This window comes from Microcebus murinus, chromosome 3 (assembly GCF_040939455.1).
Source record: "Microcebus murinus isolate Inina chromosome 3, M.murinus_Inina_mat1.0, whole genome shotgun sequence".
Lineage (NCBI taxonomy): Eukaryota > Metazoa > Chordata > Mammalia > Primates > Cheirogaleidae > Microcebus > Microcebus murinus.
In genome coordinates this window covers 57,965,372-57,985,357 of record NC_134106.1, presented here as the reverse complement: position 1 = coordinate 57,985,357, position 19,986 = coordinate 57,965,372, and the positions used below count along the sequence as shown (strand labels likewise).

The 19,986-nt window shown below is 42.8% G+C and overlaps 1 long non-coding RNA gene across 4 annotated transcripts in view; it reads left to right on the top strand.

The window, feature by feature from the left end:
- LOC105863250 (uncharacterized) overlaps positions 1 to 19,133 on the top strand; it is a 58,756-nt gene extending 39,623 nt beyond the window's left edge. For all 4 annotated transcript variants that reach the window (XR_002223498.2, XR_001150396.3, XR_001150399.3 and 1 more), the window contains one exon: positions 17,122 to 19,133. This is a non-coding gene — a long non-coding RNA (uncharacterized LOC105863250). The remainder of the gene's footprint in view (positions 1 to 17,121) is intronic.
- Positions 19,134 to 19,986: the final 853 nt, after the last annotated feature.

Sequence of the window (19,986 nt, the reverse complement as noted above, 5' to 3'; positions counted from 1 at the left end):
CAAAGACCTGCTCTGGCTATTTGCTATTGCTTGGAATTCTGCACCTGAAATTTCTATCCTTCTATTTAAACCTTTGATATCCTGTTAAAAATGAAGAAATTCTAGGAAGGGTTGATCATGAAGCATCTTGGTCATGAAGGTAGAAGTGTAAGTGAGTTTATGAGATTGATTTCTGAGAAATCGACTGAGGAAGGGATAGAGAGGAGAGGGCACCGTGCCTTAGTTGTAGGGACAGGAAGAAGATACCAAGGAGTTTGAGATAAAGGCCCTAAAAAGAGAAGCTGGGTCCCTAAAGAAGCACTTTATTTCTTTCACAGTTTTGTCTGAGAAAAGGTAGGCAGCTGAGGGTGCTGGGGATGGAGGCTCTTGACCCCAAAAACAGAGGGTGCTGAGTAGACAGATTTCCCACCAGCATGTTGGGATGCAGGCACAGTGTTGTCTGGCGAGCAGCTGATGGGCAGAATATAACCAGGAGCACAGGACCTTTGGGTCTGTGGTTTGCTGTAATGTCCTTAGACAAAACAGTCACAGATCTTAGAAAGGGGGAGGCTCAGCTTCCCAGAAATGATGCAAAATGATGGCGCAAAAGAGGCCACCAGTGATGACAAGGGCAGAGCATTTCCTCAGTGGCTGCTGGTCATAGATTGCTTCTGGCTTCCATTTCCCAATGAGCTGTGCTGAGATAGGGCTTTACCGGAAAGCAAAACAAGCCATGTCAAAAACAGTGACAAAGCATTTGGGGGTGTCCATGCAAAGGTGTAGTTCCCCCTTGTCTGCTAACTTTGTGAAGCCAAAATAGCTGATCCAGAAGCTACCAGAATAGCCCCTGTGATTCAGACATACAATGTTTTTGGCCTGAGTTCCTCCAAGAAGAGCACCTTCCTAGTTAACTTGGCATCACCTTTCATTCACCAGTGCTCTCAGACTGCCTTTATGATTTGAATTCTCACAGCTTTTCCTCCCCCAGGGAGTCTTTCACATAGGCAACTCAAATCTCATTGCCTTTCCCAGCTCCTCACAGTTGGGTTCATGGATGCCCTTCACCCTCAGGCTTAATCTATTCTGTCTAGTCCCTACTACCCTAAGTTCAGAGCATTTTCTTTTGGATACAGACTTTTGGCTTCATTTAGGCCTCTTTTTTTCTTTTTGAGACAGATTCTCCTTCTGTTGCCCAGGCTAGAGTGCCATGGCATCAGCCTAGCTCACAGCAACCTCAAACTCTCCTGGGCTCAAGTGATCCTCCTGCCTCAGCCTCCTGAGTAACTGGGACTACAAGCGTGTGTCACTACACCCAGCTAATTTTTTCTATTTTTAGTAGAGACAGGGTCTCACTCTTGCTCAAGCTGGTGTTGAACTCCTGATCTCAAGCCATCCTACTGCCTTGGACTCCCAGAGCACTAGGATTACAGGCTGGAGCCACTGCGCCCGGCCATACACTCAAGCCTTTTGAGTTTTAGCTCAGTTCTTCTGGCACATTTCCTTAGAGGGATGTCCTAGGAATATTGTTCATCCCCTACCCCTCAAAATGTGACAGGGTCTGAACCTCCTACCTAGGAATCAGTACAGCTCTGTGGAGGTTTTTGGACATACCATACCCCTTCCTGTCCTCCCAATCCTCACAACCTTATACACAAGATCTAGTGATGAAACTGAATCTGCTGATAACCAGGATTTTGGAGCCAGTGCTTCCAGCAGCGGGGAACTCTAGGACATGTGTTCTGTGCCCTGAATGACTGCTCTCTGCCCACTAGTCTCTGCTTTCTTTCCATCTCACCTTTATTTTGGCTTTTACCTAGGAGGAGTACCAGGCTTTGTCTAGTTGCCCTACTTGGACTCCTTAACCTCATCCAGGACCACAGCCCTGCTGTCAGTCCCTCACCATAGGCTGTGGCCTTTGCTTTCCAGCCTTTCCCTGGCCAGGTTGCTTCTCTGATACTAGAGTCTTTTCTTTCATCTACGCTTCAGTAAGTAGAGTCTTTCCGATGCACAGATCTCTGTGTGTTGACCACTCTGCTTAGTACCCCTTGGGCTAATTAGATGTCATGCTGGTCTGTCCTGCTGCCTTCTGGAATAGTGCTCTTAGCTTAGTTGGGCGCTTGTCCTGGATTTCATGCTAGCTCTCCAACTGCCTCTACCTCAAAAGGAGCTTTTAATATGCATTGTAAAACTCCAGAAGGAGTGAGATCATTGGTTGGCTCAACTCAGGTAGTTGGCTGAGCTAATCTAAAACAAACTCAGTGGAAAGACTCAGTATCGACCTAGGCCTTAGGCATGGTGTTCTTTGAACATCCAGCAAGCAGCTTTCTCCACCCACAAACCCCACCCTAGGGGCCTTGGCCTATGGCACTTGTCCATTTCTGCCACTTCCTCTGAAAAACCCTGGTTTTAACTGTGAAGATCAGAGAGTCACTTCACTTATAGGAAGGTGGAAAGAGGGCTTGAAATGGGCATTCAGAGATCTTAAATAAAGCTAGTTAGTTATTTTGTTGGTCTATAGGAATTTGCTAAGTATCAGTTGGCCTATAACTGTGGAAGACTTGATTTCCTCTTCTAGATCTTTCCCTAACAGGCTCCCTAAATGAAGCCATTTCCTAAGATTCTACCCTTGGCTGCTTTCTCCACTCCCTCCATATACTATCTCTGAGTGATACCATCTGCACTTATGGTTTCAGCTACCACTAATATGTCAAAGACTCTGAAACATCTATCTCCCACCTAGATCTATCTCTCTTCTGAGTTTCTTACTCACAATAGCCAAATACTATTGGCTTTGTAACCTGGATGGTTCTTAGCCATCTTAAACTCAACATGTCCCAAGCCAAATTATATTCTTAATCAACCCATCCTCTTTTCCCATTCAGAACCTTCTTCTGCTCCTCTATTCCTTGACTTAAGGAGTATCACCATCTAGGATCACTCGTGAACTAGGGCCCTTGTACTGGATTTCATGCTAGCTCTCCAACTGCCTCTACCTCAAAAGGAGCTTTTAATATGCATTGTAAAACTCCAGAAGGAAAATAGAGAACATAACATTTTCTAAGCTTATTTAACTGGAGAACCATTTTTTTCTGGAAGAATATTTATTAAAATCTCATGGAATGTGGTGTTCTGTGGAACACAGTCTTCTGTTTCCCTATCAGGAATTGAATAGGCTCTGGATGTAATGTAAGAAATGTTTAGGATGTTGTTCTTTCTTTTCTTATTCAAGAACAATTAAAGGTTAAACTGTAGTTCAGACTCTAAGTAAAATGGAAGCCCTGGAAAAAAGTACCACCAAAGAAAGGAAGCATCTGAGGGTCAAAACCTTGGGAGAAAACTTTATGGAGGAGGTGAGAGTTAATGAAGGCTTTGGGTAAAGCAGGGGCCTCTCTGTGAGCATGCAGAATAGAGAAGGGGTATGGCATATGATCCTCAGTGTGTTTCTTGTGCAGAGTAATTGGCACCTCTCAGTGCTGACTCTTTCTGTAAATCAGCAGGGAATTTGGTTCCTTTTAAGTTGCAAGGATTGGGCATCTTAGCATAACTCATAAGTTAGCTGGAGTCACCCTTTCCATTAAAATTTTGTCTCAAAGTGTCATTCTACAACTTGGAGCAAGTCTGATTCCTTCTTCCAGATTTCTTCAAATTCTTGGGAGCTCATGTATTTATGGTCACTCTGATTTTGAGCTTTTCCTTCCACTAAATTGGTTCAGATTATGGGTAGTCTTACTGTCTCAAGCACATTGTCCCTGTTTCCATCCACACTGACCAGATGTAGAACTCCCAGCCAAATCCGTCATGTGTGCAGCACTGCGGTTCCCAACCCCTGGCCTGTGGCCCGGTACAGGTCCATTGCCTATTAGGAATTGGGCTGTGCATCATCACCTGAGTTCTGCCCCCACTGTGTGTGCTCCCCCCGCCCCCCAGTCCATGGAAAAATTGTCTTCCATGAAACTGGTCCCTGGTGCCAAAAAAGTTTGGAATCACTGGTGTAGCAGACTTATTTAAAAACATTTGGGGCCGGGCGTGGTGGCTCACGCCTGTAATCCTAGCACTCTGGGAGGCCGAGGTGGGCGGATTGCTCGAGCTCAGGAGTTCAAAACCCGCCTGAGCAAGAGCGAGACCCCGTCTCTACTATAAATAGAAAGAAATTAATTGGCCGACTAATATATATAGAAAAAATTAGCCAGGCATGGTGGCGCATGCCTGTAATCCCAGCTACTTGGGAGGCAGAGGCAGAAGGATTGCTTAAGCCCAGGAGTTTGAGGTTGCTGTGAGCTAGGCTGACGCCACGGCACTCACTCTAGCCTGGGCAACAAAGCGAGACTCTGTCTCAAAAAAAAAACAAAAAACAAAAAAAAAACATTTGAGACTGGGTGCAGTGGCTCATGACTGTAATCTTAGTGCTGTGGGAGGCTGAGGCGAGAGGATCGCTCAAGATCAGGAGTTAGAAACCAGCCTGAGCAAGAGTGAGACCCCGTCTCTACTAGAAATAGAAAGAAATTAATTGGCCAACTAAAAATATATAGAAACAATTGGCTGAGCATGGTGGCGCATGCCTGTAATCCCAGCTACCTGGGAGGCTGAGGCAGAAGGATTGCTTGAGTCCAGGAGATTGAGGTTGCTGTGAGCTAGGCTGATGCCACAGCACTCTAGCCAGGGCAGCAGAGTGGACTCTGTCTCAAGAAAAAAAACTATTAAAAATTAAAAGATTTGGAATAATGGAGAGAATTTTACATTACAACAAAGTAAGCAATTTAAATTCTAATGCTGACTATCCCTGTTCCTTAAAGTACTTTTGCCCATTTCTCCAGTAGGGATTCATCATTATTCATATAATCTTATCTTTCTCTACTCTGCAAACCCTCCTTACCATATTGCTACTAAGAACTCCAAATGTTTCTCTCTCTATTTTACAAAGCACTTGAACTTCTAACTCTTCCTCCTAAACTCAATTCTGGGTTCACTTTTGTATGTCCAAAAGCCCACCAAGGGGCTCAGCTGAATAGAGAGTTTCATATACTTCTTTTTTTTTGAGTCAGAGTCTCACTCTGTTGCCCCGGCTAGAGTGTTGGGGTGTCAGCCCAGCTCATAGCAATCTCAAACTCCTGGGCTCAAGCATTCCTTCTGCCTCAGCCTCCTGAGTAGCTGGGACTTCAGGCATGTGCCACCATGCCCGACTAATTTTTTTTATATATTTTTAGTTGTCCAGCTAATTTCTTTCTATTTTTAGTAGAGATGGGGTCTCCTTCTTGCTCAGGCTGGTTTCTAACTCCTAACCTTGAGCGATTTGCCTGCCTCGGCCTCCCAGAGTGCTAGGATTACAGGCGTGAGCCACCATGCCCGGCTGAGAGTTTCATATACTTCTGTAGCCACACAAATAACCATCTGTAGAACTTCTGATATATTCTTTCCCATTATCTCCCCTCTTCTGCAGGCATTTCTTATTTTAAGTAGCATTTACTTCTTTCCTCCATAATGGTTTTGCATTGAAGGATCTGTGGAGGAAAAATAGGATATTCTAGGCAAGGACAATAATTTGAATATAACCAACCAATTTCATTAAACCTTTTGTGGACAATGGAAAAACTAGTCCAACTGGAAAGAAGAATTCTTGTCAAGGAGTAGAGCTTAGAATAGATTAGCAAGTCTAGAAACAGATCTGGGTTTCAGTGGGAAAGGATAGGGTTAGGACAAATGATACAGGACAGCTGGCTAACCATTAAGGAAAAAAATCTGTCACTATATAGCAAAATTAATTCTAGATGGTGTAAAGATTTTTACATAAAAATTGAAGTAATAAATTTACTAAAAGATAATTAGTTTTGTTTTTAGTATTATACCGAGGTCAGAAACTATAAAGGAAAAAATATGATGGATTAGCTAAAACAAAACAAAACAAAACCAACAGATACCATAAGCAAAATTAAAAGTACATGACAAACTGGCTAAAAAGAATTTTCAACATCTCTAAGGTGCACCAAAAGCTTTTATAAATCAATAGGAAAAAGCAAATACTATAAAAAGAAAATGGGCCAAAGTCACAGAAAAATAAATACAAATGTGACCATAAAGTATATAGAAAACGGCTATTTCACTTACAATCCAGAAAACACAAACAGAAATGAGATTTCATATTTTAATGGTTAGAGCAATAAATATTAAAATGAAAATATTTATTGCTGAGGAAACAAGAACTCATATTTTGTTGTTGGAAATATAAATTAGTAAACCTCTCTGAAGTTCACTTTAGCAGTATGTATCAAAATTTAAAGTGTACACACTTTTAAACCAGCAATTCCACTTCTAGGTATTTATTCCAGTGGTCAGTATACAGAGATATATATATGGGAATATGTTACTACAGAATTTAGAAAATCAAAATGGCCACTGATAGGGGATTGGTCAAATTATAATATGTTCATATGTTAATAAATGAAGTAGGTCTATGATTTTTGACATGAAAAATGACTACAATGTATATATAACAAATATATAGTATATGAACCTCTTTCATTTGAAATAAAGATAGCCGTAGCTATGTGTATATATTTTAAAAATCATAGAACACAGTGTTAACAGAAATTATTTTTTCAGATTTAGAATAAAAGGGCCACTTAAAAAATTGAGAAGAGATTCTGACTTGAGGGTGGTAGGTGGGCTGAAACCAGACAAAATTATATTACCTTGGTGGGCTTGGTAATGAAGAGCCATTGTAGGCTCTTGAGCAGATAGTGGTGATAAAAGCAGTGATCAGGGAAGGTTTTATGTTGTGATGTGTGAAATGAATGAAGCATAAAATGAGATTAGAGAAACAAGTTAGGAAGTTGTAGTGGCAACATGGGCCTGAAATAATAAGGTGTCAACTAGGGTGAGCAGTGTGAGATTATAAGGAAATGGACCAATCTAAGGATATTTTGTAGAAGAAACCACTGACTGACAAGTGTGTCAGGCAGGAAGGGGAGTAGAACAGAGTAACAAGTCACTAATAATGCCAAGGCGTTTGTCTGCCCTGTAAAATTGGAAGGTTACCCGTCATGATAGAAATGGGGGTAACTTGAAAGGGGAGCCACTCCTGTGGGTGGGAGAGATGCATTTGTTTCCTGGAGTGAAGTTCCCATTTAGAGAAAAAATTACTTATAAAGTTGAGGCAATAGTCTGTACTCACAGACTCTCTAGATTTTGGTCCCTACTTAGGCTTAGGGGTGGGAGGTGGTATCTTGGGTTTCCTTTTCCTGCTGGAGGTCTTGAGAAAAGCTGCAGAGGAGCGTGTGGCAGTGGTCTCAATCAGAACCTGAGAATAGAACTTGGGAGAGATAGGAGTGACCAGTAATCATTATCATAAACAACAGCCACAACAACATTTAAAAATCACTTTATAAATATCATATACAGTGACTTAGCTAACACAATCCTATGGGCTTTGCATCATTACTTTTTCCTTTTGTGTGGATACTGAAGCGCAATTTGAAAGTAGAATTAGGACTCAAACTCAAGTATTCAGCCTCAAAGTTCATTTCTCATTTCTCTACTCCCTGTCTCTTAGAGATGAATTTCCTAAGGCGTGACAGACTGGAGCAAAAGCTGCAGCCTGGAGCTAAGAGCAGTGAAGAGAGAGGCAGAAGAAGAGGGCTAGGGGAGACACCATGTTACCTATAGTCACTGCCCTGTCCCATGGGCCTGTTAGGCCCTGACATTCCCTTAAACCAGAGAATGTTGGATGTTCCATTGAATTCAAGGGGAAAAGACAAAAGGTCTTAACCTATCCATAAATAGCTGTGAGGTATTTTGGAAGTAAGGTTGTCTAGTCTGATTAAGGCAGAGTTAGTGGTAGCTTAGTGGTTTATAGAATTCTCGGTTCATTCCTTTGAAAGCAATACAGCAAAAGCATATTGACTTATACCAGTAGGGGAAGGGCTTGTTTGAATTAGTTAAATGGAAAAAAAAAGTTTTGTGAAAGCATTAGGTTTTATTTATTTTTGGAATCCCATGGTACTTCTATTTGTGTATTTGCTAGCTGGTAGAGCCCCTAAGAGGAGCTAGTTTAATGAGTAGAAAATCAAGAATCCCTTAAGTCACTTCCCTTTTCCAACCGGCAGTTATACTTGCAGAATTAAATTATTTAATCAGCCCATTCTGATAATATAAACACAAAATGCAGTTATCTCCTCTGAGAAGTTCTGAATCAACAGGATGAACTTTAGAGAGGTTCTCCTGCAATGACTAGATTGGTGTCTGCTGAGAATCCTGGCAAGGTATCTTTGTTCCTCAGTGCTTGGTGCATAGTGGGCAGTCAGGAAACGATGGTCAAATGAATGAATAAGTGAAGGACTGATGGAATCTTTCTCCCTTAGGGATGTTGAGCTGTGTGAAATGGTCTTCTCACAGCCTCACACTACAGTTTTGCTGGGTTGTTTTAGGACAAGTCTTACTGCCCACTTTATAGTGGGGAGGAAGAAATGGAGGTACCATGGGAAGTTTCTGCTCTGTGAGCTGATGATTCCACAGCAAAGAGGCATTTCCCAAATTGGTAAGCTGGTATCACGTGGGTCCCAGTCACGTGATCTCTCCTCCTAAAGGATCAGGCTGCTGAGAGTCCAGAGCAATTGAGGAGGCCCACAGAGGTAGGAGATTTCCTACTGGAAACCTGGATCTCACCCATAGAGGGCAGCTACTTTATAGATCCTCTGTAGGAGGCTCTCCACCTCCCTTTCGTGATCCTCACTGCTTGTATTCTAAATCAGGAACCTCTCTAGCACATCTCTGGCTTTTGCTTACCCAGCCTGGCCCTGCCCTCCGGCTGTATGCTATTGGTGGTTTTTAGTTCTGCTCTGTGAGGGTAATGCAAACTGGGAGGTGCTGGTTCTGGCTCCAGAGGTACTGGGGCCTGTCACGTGGCCCTGCCCTGTGTTTCCTGGCTTGTATTCCTGGCCACCTTTTTACCTTTAGCACACTTCCTCCAAGCCCATAATTCTGCCTGGGTAAGGATTCCAGAATAGCTTCTTCAGAGGGGATTATAGGGGCAAGAATGTCAGTGTTTGAAGTTCCTGACAGCAGCCTCCACATCCTGTCTTGGGAGAATTACTGATCTTATATAGGTGATCTAACAGTTATATTGGAGGTGTCAGGGGGAAATGGAGTATATTCATATCACAAAAGCGTTTACCACTAGGTTTAAGCATTGAACCTGCTTTTCAAAATAAAATCTTATTTCAAATATAATTAGTATGCATTCATTCATAGAATATTAGCATCAGAAAAAAAAGTTTGAGATTTTCTAAGCAAGCTTCTTTGTTTTATTTATTTTTTATTTTTTAGAGATAGTCTCACTTTGTTGCCCAGGCTAGAGTGAGTGCCGTGGCGTCAGCCTAGCTCATAGCAACCTCAAACTCTTGGGCTCAAGCAATCCTGCTGCCTCAGCCTCCCGAGTAGCTGGGACTACAGGCATGCACCACCATGCCTGGCTAATTTTTTCTATATATATTAGTTGGCCAATTAATTTCTTTCTATTTATAGTAGAGACGGGGTCTCGCTCTTGCTCAGGTTGGTTTCGAACTCCTGAACTCAAATGATCTGCCCGCCTCAGCCTCCCAGAGTTCTTTGTTTTAGAAATAAGCAAACCTAGGAAGGTCCAGCAAGGGGTGAAGCCGTGCCTATGGTAAGGAGCTGGCACCAGGTTACATGAAAGGAATTGAAGTAGAGGGCAGCAGGCACTGCATGAGAAGTCTCAGTCTCTCCTGGAGGAGCATTTTCTGGGGTGTTTTTTGGTGAGGAAGGAGAAAAATACATTCCTTCCCTAGGAATGCCCTGTTCACACCCTTCAGACTGGGTAATTCTTGCCTCGCTGACATGAACCTAAAATGATACAGTATCATGAGTTTTAGTATTTAAAGCTTTTTAAGGCACATTTAAATGAATGAAAGTCTGAATTACAGGGTGTGAATAAATGAAATGCAACTTTATTAGATTCAACATGTAAGGAAAACTAATATTAAATTAGCAAAATAGGCTTTTCAGGGACCTGATTTAATGAGTCAATTAGACTGATTTATAATTAGAATTATCCTTTCTATAATAGGTACTTATAAAGTCCATTCATTTATCAAATAGTTATTAACTGTAGAGAGTTCTGTGGTAACTTAAACTTAGCCTGCTTTTGAGGAACTTATGTTTAGTATGTAAATCATTTTAATTATAGATAAAGTATTAGGGTATGAAATATATAGACAAATGCTGTGGTAATTCAGAGGGAGGAGAGATTTATTTCCAGCTTTTGGATCTAGGGAATTAGGTAAGTTTTGTGAAAACAGGGTTGTTTGTTTTAAAGAACACTTTAAACAATCTTGCTATTTATACTCTGATCAGAGCTAGTGTTAATACAAAAGAAAATATAGTCTCATTCATATTATTTTTTTCCTCATTCATATTATTAAATATTATTATCACTATATTAAAACTCTGAATTAATAGCAGCACATTGTATTTCCTTTCACTATAATTTCTTGCTAATCTCTAAGCAATTTTTCAGAGAGCAGGACCTTTTGTAAGTAAGATCAGTTCACTCTTGTACTGGACAATAACTCTGTAGCTCTAGGGAGTGGGAAGTAAGGGTGTGGACCCAATCAGGGAAGTCTCTCTTTCAAGAAACTCATCTGTGAAGCGAGGAGAGTTTGTGAAAGGAGGACATGGATGTAGGGAGGGTTATTTATTTACTTTTTTTTTTAGATAAGATCTCACTCTGTTGCTTGGGCTGGAGTGCAGTGGCGTCATAGCTCACAACAACGTCAAACTCCTGGGCTTCAGTGATCCTCCTGGCTCAGCCTTCTGAGCAGCTGGGACTACAGGCATGCCACCACACCCAGCTAGTTTTTCTATTTTTTTTTTTTTTTTTGTAGAGAGGGGGGTCTTGCTTGTGTTCAGGCTGGTCTTGAACTTCTGACGTCAAGTGATCCTCCCATCTCGGCCTCCCAAAGTCTAGGATTATAGGCATGAGCCACCGTGCCTGGCCTTGATTTACTTTCTGACAACCAATGCTATGGCAAAAGAGCTAGTTGAGAGGGAGAAGGTGAAGATAGAAAAGATAAATAAAAATTGTTGAGCAAGGAGGAGGTCTTGCTATGTTGCCCAGGCTGGCTTGGAACTCCTGGCTTTGAGTAATCCTCCTGCCTCAGCCTTCCAACTTGCTGGGACCACAGATATGAGCTACCATGCCTGGCTATACTGAGCTCTTTTAAATGTCATTTGATACAGGCAAGGGATGTAATGGGACAGAGGGATTTAGTAAGATGTTGGGAGACAGAAAGTTGTAGTTTTCTTCTATCGGACTTTGCTTTCTCTGGGCAGAAGTTGAGGTTATCTGCTGGGATCAAGTGGGGTAGTGGGAAGAGTGGTATGGTTTTAAAAAGCTTCTGTATCAATGGCAGTGATCTGAAGACATGTAGGAGGCTAGCTGAGCAGTGCAGAAGACCAAGCTAATGTTGGAGATGATGAATTTATAGAAGAAGCAGCCTTCATGACTTAATGGTTGCTTTAGTAGCACAAAGCAACTTAGGGGGTAAGGCAGAGGAGGACATTTATTAATAGGAGCTGTGTTTTGGGGGCCAAATGGACAAGGAATAAGGGAGTCTAGAGTGTTGGAGAGTGGTTGTCCTCTAGGTGGCTAGAGGAAGAAATGAATCTAGGAGAGGACTGATAGGTGCGGAATGATGGAGAGAGGGGTAGTGAAGGAGCCTGGCTATCTCAATGACATTGAAGAACAGAAGCTATAGAAATCAAGATAAGGAGAGGTAGAAATATAGGAGGGCATGCTAGGCAAAGGGTCTGACTTAAGGTGGATAGGCTGAATATGTCCAAGAGGACAAAGTCCTTGATGACCAGAAGGTCAGCAGATGACAGCATTGAGAGAGAGTGTAGTTGTTTGGCATGAGCCACAGCAAAGCAACAATTTTTTGTAAGGTAATAGAAATAATGGCTTTGAAGTAGCATTGAGGCAGAGTATCTTTTTCTCCTCCTAGTATTGCTGGATACTGAAGAATGATTTTTATGGCAGGGCTTTCATTGTCCATAAAGCAGGTTCCTAAAGGCATATCAGGTTTCAGCTAGAGGGACCATGGCCAGGGCCATCTTTCAGGCTTGCTCTGTACTGCCTGCCTAAATGTTATGGGGTCTGAATGGGGACAGGATGGTGGGAGGGAGGGTGGACCCTGCGCAAAGTTCTGGACCTTCGTTTGCAGATACAGGAGCCAAGAGCTCTTGGGGAAAAGGCCTGTGGCTCTCTTGCAGGCAAAATCTCATTGGGCCACTAGGATTTTCTTAAACCATCCAGGATCAGATTGGCCAGTGCTATCATTTGTGAGAGGCTGATTGATAACTTTTAAAAAGATTGGTTGCTTAAAATTCTAGGAATCAATGGACTTCTGAGCCTCTCTATTCCTGTGGGATCTGAAATTTATTTTTCCTGATCTGTGTTCAGTCATTCTCTTCATGATGACAGCAAATAATGCCTTAAAGTCCATGTAGTTTGAAAGAGTCTGGAAATATTCAGATCATTGTTTATAAAGGTGTTTTTGGATTTTTCAATGCTTCAGTAGTCCTTCAACATTCTTAGTCCATTACCCAAAACATTTAAAAAAGAAACCTCCAAATAGCTCAAACAAACAAAACCTTCGCGATTATTTTTTGCACCTTCTTAACTTGATCCATTTTCGCCACCACCCTGGCTATAAAACCAGATGTGAGCAGTTCAGAAAATAATTGCTTAACTAGCCATTTCCCCACAGGAACCTAAGCAGAAAAGGTTGTGTGGTTCAGAGCTTGGAATGCACCACTCCCATCTCAGTACTTCCTAAATAGTTCGTAGGAAAAAAAAAAGGTTTTGCCACATAAAAATGAGAAACTTCTATCTGGCAAAAGTCATTATAAACAGAAGATTGCCAATAGGCTGGGAGAAAAAAAATTTTTTTTTTTTTTGAGACAGAGTCTTACTTTGTTGCCCAGGCTAGAGTGAGTGCCGTGGTGTCAGCCTAGCTCACAGCAACCTCAATCTCCTGGGCTCAAGCAATCCTACTGCCTCAGCCTCCAGAGTAGCTGGGACTACAGGCATGTGCCACCATGCCTGGCTAATTTTTTGTATATATATTTTTAGTTGGTCAATTTGTTTCTTTCTATTTTTAGTAGAGGCGGGGTCTCACTCAGGCTTCGAACTCCTGACCTTGAGGGATCCACCCGCCTTGGCCTCCCAGAGTGCTAGGATTATAGGCAGAAAATTTTTGCATTATATGTAATAGACAGTGGATTAATATCTATAATCTATAGGGGGTTTCCACAAATCAGGAAGAAAAAGATAACAGGCCCAAGAGAAAATGGGGAAAGAATATAAATAGGCAAGTCACAGCAGAACAAACTGAAATTTTCTCTAAAGAAATTCTTGTCCTTGAGCACCCAGTTGTCTAGACAAGGGTTTCATTGCGGTATTAGGCATTCATGAATAGAGGTGCTATGAAATACTGTGTGGCTGATAAAACATTGATGTAGGGTTCCGTGTCAATGAAAAAAGCAAGTGCAGAACAATGTGAATGAAATGTTCCCATTTATTTTTTCAAAAACATTTCTAATTATTTTATTTAGAATGCATATATCCCGTTTAAATTTTATCAGTGAGTACCTTTAGGTTAAAAAATATTTAAGGCTGTATTTTCATAATTATGACATTAATGAATGAAATATTAACTTTTGCCTCCCTCTTATATAAGATTAAATATTTTATTTCCCTTCCTCCTCTTCCTTCTCTCTTTATTGGTTTAATCTGGTATTATGAATTTTAGGCCTTGGGAAGAATTTAGGGACCCTTCCCTTCCTAGTAACTAAAAGGATTCCTAGGGGTGGCTACTGGGTCTTGGTGCCTGCAGTTGTATTTTTTGGTGTGACGAACAAAGGAATTCAAAGCTCAGGATTCTTCTTTCCTAGGATTTGCTCATTTTTGGTATTCATAGCCTTGCAGAGCTTCTCTGCCCCTGCCTCTATTGCAGAGCTGTGGCCTTGCTTTTTCCATCCCCTTAGAAAGGGAAGGGAAACCTGAGTGGCCCAGGAAGGCAAGGCTTAGAGCTGGCCTAGGTTGCAGGAGGAAACCTACTCTTTGCCTCTCTTCTTTTTTTTTTTTTTTTTTTTTTTTTGAGACAGAGTCTCGCTTTGTTGCCCAGGCTAGAGTCAGTGCCGTGGCATCAGCCTAGCTCACAGCAACCTCAAACTCCTGGGCTCAGCAAATCCTCCTGCCTCAGCCTCCCGAGTAGCTGGGACTACAGGCATGCACCACCATGCCTGGCTAATTTTTTCTATATTAGTTGGCCAATTAATTTCTTTCTATTTATATAGTAGAGACGGGGTCTTGGTGTTGCTCGGGCTGGTTTCGAACTCCTGACCTCGAGCAATCCACCCGCCTCGGCCTCCCAGAGTGCTGGGATTACAGGCGTGAGCCACCGCGCCCGGCCTTTGCCTCTCTTCTTGAGAGGGCTCTCAGCTGGTTTTCATCTTGATCTCAGGCTCCCACCAACCTAGGTGAAAGGGGTGCTTGCACCTCACTCTAGTTTTGCCTGTTTCACTGGAGTTTGAGACTCTAGCCAGAAAAAAACAGGAATTCCATCATAAGGTGGCACAGGGACATCAACTCCCTGTCTTTTAAAAACAGGCATTGCCTTTGGGGCAAAAGCAGTGCTTTCCTTAATCACATTTGCACTGTCAGTAGACTCCCAATGGATTTATGGGAATTATATCAGACTTGTTACATAGGCTTTTCTCTAGGCTGGAGAGTTTACAGAGTGGTGTAAGAGAAATTTATGTAAAACCAAAACTGTGGCAGTTATTCTGAAGAGGGGTGGCATAATTCATATTCATTGGGAGGGGGGAGTTCATTCCAGTCCCTTTACTACTACATAATGGTGGTTGTGAGAAGGTCAAAGTTCAGAACTTCTTCATATTCCTCAGTGCCTGGAGTGGATAGTTCATAGTGGGGCTGACTCCAGCTATGGATCATTGGAGGCCAGAGGAAAGATGATGGAGAGTAAGTTCCTGTGAATAATATGGGGGAATTTAGTTCCAGAGGGAAGGAAAGATACCCCCCACCCCCACCCCACAACATACAACCAGTATGAGAAGCATTTGGAGAGAGAGGAGCCAAGTAATGTGGTAATTAAAAAACCCTCTTGGCCGGGTGCGATGGCTCATGCCTGTAATCCTACCACTCTGGGAGGCCAAGGCGGGCGGATTGCTCCAGGTCAGGAGTTCGAAACCAGCCTGAGCAAAGAGCAAGACCCTGTCTCTACTATGAATAGAAAGAAATTAATTGGCCAACTAATATATATAGAAAAAATTAGCTGAGCATGGTGGCACATGCCTGTAGTCCCAGCTACTCGGGAGGCTGAACAGAAGGATTGCTTGAGCCCAGGAGTTTGAGGTTGCTGTGAGCTAGGCTGACGCCACGGCACTCACTCCAGCCTGAGCAACAAAGCAAGACTCTGTCTCGAAAAAAAAAAAAAACCCTCTGTCTCTTCATACCTTCAGGAGAGTCTGATGGACACACAGTGTTTTGTGAGTTTGTATGTGTTTTCTTTCTTTCTTTCCTTTCTTTGACAGAATCTTGCTCTGTCACCCAGGCTAGAGTGTAGTGGCGTCATCATAGCTCACTGCAGCCTCAAAACCTGGCCTCAAGCAATCCTCCTGCCTCAGCCTCCCAGAGTCCTGGGATTACAGGGATTACCACTGTTCCCAGCCTTGCTTTTTCTTTTTAGTAAATCATGGAAAAAGGGAACTGAGCCCTACATCTGGGACAGCTTAGAGCAGAAGGAATAGACCAGCCTCAGGAAACAAGATGTAGTAAGATCAAAGTCCAGCAATAGCTGGAGTCAGAGCCGAAGGTACTATTTTTTTTTTACTTCATTTTTTATTTATTTTTTTTATTTTAGCGTATTATGGGGGTACAAGTGTTAAGGTTACCTATATTGCCCATGCCCCCCTCCCAAAGGGACTATTAAGAGCAGTAGCTGCTGGAATTTTCAGAAATTCTGGGAGAGTGCCATTGGACTTCTCATAGAATTTGGGATGGGAGATCCAGGCAGCTTTTAAAACAAGCTCAGTGACAGGGTGGTTGTAGCTAACATCTAATTGCTGTAGTGATGTGTGACTGATACAGTGTTTAACAGTGGTTCCCGCAAGATCTGCTCTGTGGATGCTCCAGTATGACATGAACTTTCAGCATTCTGCCCAATGGAAGCCATTTTCAGTTCAGACTCCAAAAGGGAAGGAAAACTTAGTAACACAGGGCTTTGTCACATTCTTCCTTCCTATGAGTTACGTAGAAACTGAGGATGCTGGTTAAAGAGTCAGAGAGCTCAGCCTCCCCAGCCACACCATGCTGAATAGGGTACATCATTTAGAGGTGAGCAGGGTGGGCAAAGTCTTGTATAAAGTCTTGAGACTTGAAGACTGCTCTGAACAAGGACCTAGGAAAATATTAAGACTCCAGTGAGTATCTGAAAGCAAGAAGGTAAAGTCTCTGAACTGCTGGAGTAGGACCAGGGTGAATCTAGCTAGTGCCACATGGAACAAGCATTCTTGCTCATTCTTTAGGGGAGAGGATGTGGTTAATGGAAGAACCTATAGTATAGTCTTAAAAATGAAATGATGAAATTCCAAACATTGAGGACAGTAGAGATCAGTGGGCTTTGACTGCCCAGAATGCGTTCTCCTTTCTTATATAAGAGCACTTTGACTTTCCTTTGGGGGACCACCTCCCTCCCTATTCTCAGACCAGGTTCTGGTGGAGCAAGTCCATCCCTTAAAGCAGCGGTCCTCAACCTTTTTAGCACCAGGGACTGGTTTCATAGAAGATAGTTTTTCCATGAATGGGCAGGGAGTGGGGGGAGGTAGGGAAGTTGGGGAGGGGGGTGGAGCTCTGCAGCCCAGTTCCTAATAGGCCACAGCAAGTACCGGTCCACCATCAGGGTGTTGAGAACCGCAGCTTCAGAGGACATGTGATTATGCCAGTCAGAGAGCAGCAGTTGGCATGGGCATGATTCCATATCCAGGCCAATCATGGCTCTTTGGATTTTTTGAAACTATTAAGAAAATGAACTCTTCTTTCTTTTCCAGCTCAGTTGCCAAGCCTGCAGAATGTAACCCTCATGCTGCTGGGGCCGTCCTGCCACCCCAAGGAGAACACTGCCTGAGAGGGAGGCCAGCACAGGTGAAAGCTGAGCTGTGACATGAAAGAGATGGAGACCAGATGACATCTTTTGAGCACCTATATCTAACCATGTCTTAAGCTCATCTAGCCTGGACATTTCATTTACATGGGCCCAGCCCTTCTTTTTTTTTTTTTTTTTTTCCTTTTAAAAGTTTGATTTGGAATTCTGTCACCTGTAGCCAAAAGAGTCTTAACTAATCAGTGCCATCAATTGTATATAGCTCTCGTAACAAAGTATGTTGTGGCTCAGTCTTTTTTCACTGGGTCTTTTTGTCTTAAAGTACTGAATTATAAGTTTATTATAAGAACCAAATGAGACCATACATCTAAGAAATGTAGCATTATTCTCCACATAGAAAAAAACCCAGTAAATAGTAACTCCAAGAAGCAAGGCAGAAACGGGGGGAGGAAGAAGGGGTACTGAATTAAAAGAACCCCTGAAGTCCTAGAGTAATCTTCTAGGAACCCTCAAACCCAATCCAGTCTCCTACTGTAAATGCCCCAGTGCCCTGTGCTTTCACCTCATAACCCTTCATTGTGGTTGTGATATGTTTATGTGATATTTTGATTAATGCCTGTCTTCCTCATGGACTTGGCAGGGCTGTGAGGGCATGGTTTTGCTCACTGTTACGTACCAGCACCTAGTCCATTGTGGCATTTAGCACATGTTTATTGAATAAATTGTTACTTATAGTTATTTAGATTGGACTGACCCTCCTTGATTATCGGGGTTAGGATTGTGACAGAATTGGCAAAATTAGGGGCAAGTTGTCCCTCTCCTCTATGTCTCCTGTACCGCCCACACTGGTCAACACAGATGCAGAGAATTTTGTCTCAGTGAGATAGTGAATTTCTGTTTGGTTGTGAACCAAACCACTAGTTCTTACACACACACACATATATATATGTATATATATATGTTCTTTTTTCTTTTTTTTTTTTTTTGAGACAGAGTCTGACTCTGTTGCCCAGGTTAAAGTGCCGTGGCATCAGCCTAGCTCACAGCAACCTCAAACTCCTGGGCTCAAGCGATCCTCCTGCTTCAGCCTCCCAAGTAGCTGGGACTACAGGCATGTGCCACCATGCCCGGCTAATTTTTTCTGTATGTTTTTAGTTGGCCAATTAATTTTTTTCTATTTTAGTAGAGATGGTGTCTCACTCTTGCTCAGGCTGGTTTTGAACTCCTGACCTTGAGTGATCCACCCCCCCTTAGCCTTCCAGAGTGCTAGGATTACAGTCATGAGCCACCGTGCCTGGCCTTTATACTTTTATTAGATAATTTTATTGAAGAATTAAATGTATGGTTCTGGCCTATTATCTTGAAAACCTTGCAGAGTACCAGGTCCAGTCTTTGTGGTTAACAAGCAGCCTTCCCTTGGTCGGGTATTTTTATAAAATTATCTATTTAACTGGGGTAGTCCACCCTTCCTCAGGCTTTCACAGGAATGTGTTGGAGGCTGTAGGAATGTCCTGAAGCTGATGAAGGAAAGGTTTGGGCTACTGGAGACTTCACTCCCTGGCAAGAAACAAAAGCAGTAAAAGGTGGCCCCAAGGGTAACCAGAAGCTCATTCCTTCAGCACTTTTGGCTGGAGCAGCCTCCCTATCCAAGCCCTGCTCTAGCTCCCAGTATGCCACCTCACTCTGGCTCCTCCTCCCAGCTGAGGTTGCATTTCATCCCTTCCCCCAGCCTGCTTTCCCTGAACTGGGGGGAGTGTTTCCCAGGGCCCATGTGACTTCCACTGGCTAGTGACGATTACCAACGGTTTACCAGTCAGTAAAACTGCCAAAAGCTTTTGTGCGGTAATAATCCTTTTCCTGTTTAAAACTCTGGGGATTTTCTACTGTTGCCAATAGTTTTTCAAGTCAGCAATTACGGTCTGGATTATGTAATGGCTGGGAATTAAAAATAGAAAAGACCAGAGTTTGCATCTATTTTAACCAACTCAAAACGGAGCAAAGGGAAGGGGAGGGAGGAGAGGGAGAGACCAGAGGAGTAGGGAGGAAAAGAGATCATGTGACAAGAAGCAGTGAGATTGCTTCTTGTGACTGGATAATACAGCCCACAATTACTGTGCCCTTCTGCCATTCATGTCCCAAGGCCCTGCACTGGTTGGTTCTTCAGCCTCCTCCAGGGAAGGGACCCTGCTGAGAATTCTGAGGACACAGATCTCTTGTGGGTATTCCTTGGCTCAGCCTTGGTGTGTTTACCTGCTTCTGACAAGCAAAATGGCTCAGAGGGGAAGGAGTTGAATTTGCTGATTTGCTGTCTTCCCCCAAGTCCGGGACTCCTGTGTCTTAATTAATAAGATCTTTGCGCTCAGCTTGTTTTTCCTGTTGCTGTGGTAGAGTCAAGGGGTGGCTAATGGGTGGAATCTTTAGAATCCCCAATCTGTATCAGTCTCCTGGCCAAAGCCACCCCAAGTAAATATCCAGAGTAATTAAAACTCATGTATTCACTATGAAAACACAACTTTACGCTAGATACTCCTGGCCAGGCCTAGTAGCTCACACTTGTAATCCTAGCACTCTGGGAGGCCAAGGTGGGAGGATCACTTGAGGTCAGGATTTCGAGACCAGCAAGAGTGAGACCCCATCTCTATCAAAAATAGAAAAAATTAGCCTGATGTGGTGTGTGCCTGTAGTTCCAGCTACTCTGGAAGCTGAGGCAGGAGGATCACATGAGCCCAGGAGTTTGAGGTTGCTGTGAGCTAAGATGATGCCATTGTACTCTATCGAGGACAACAGAGCGAGACCTTGTCTCCAAAAATAA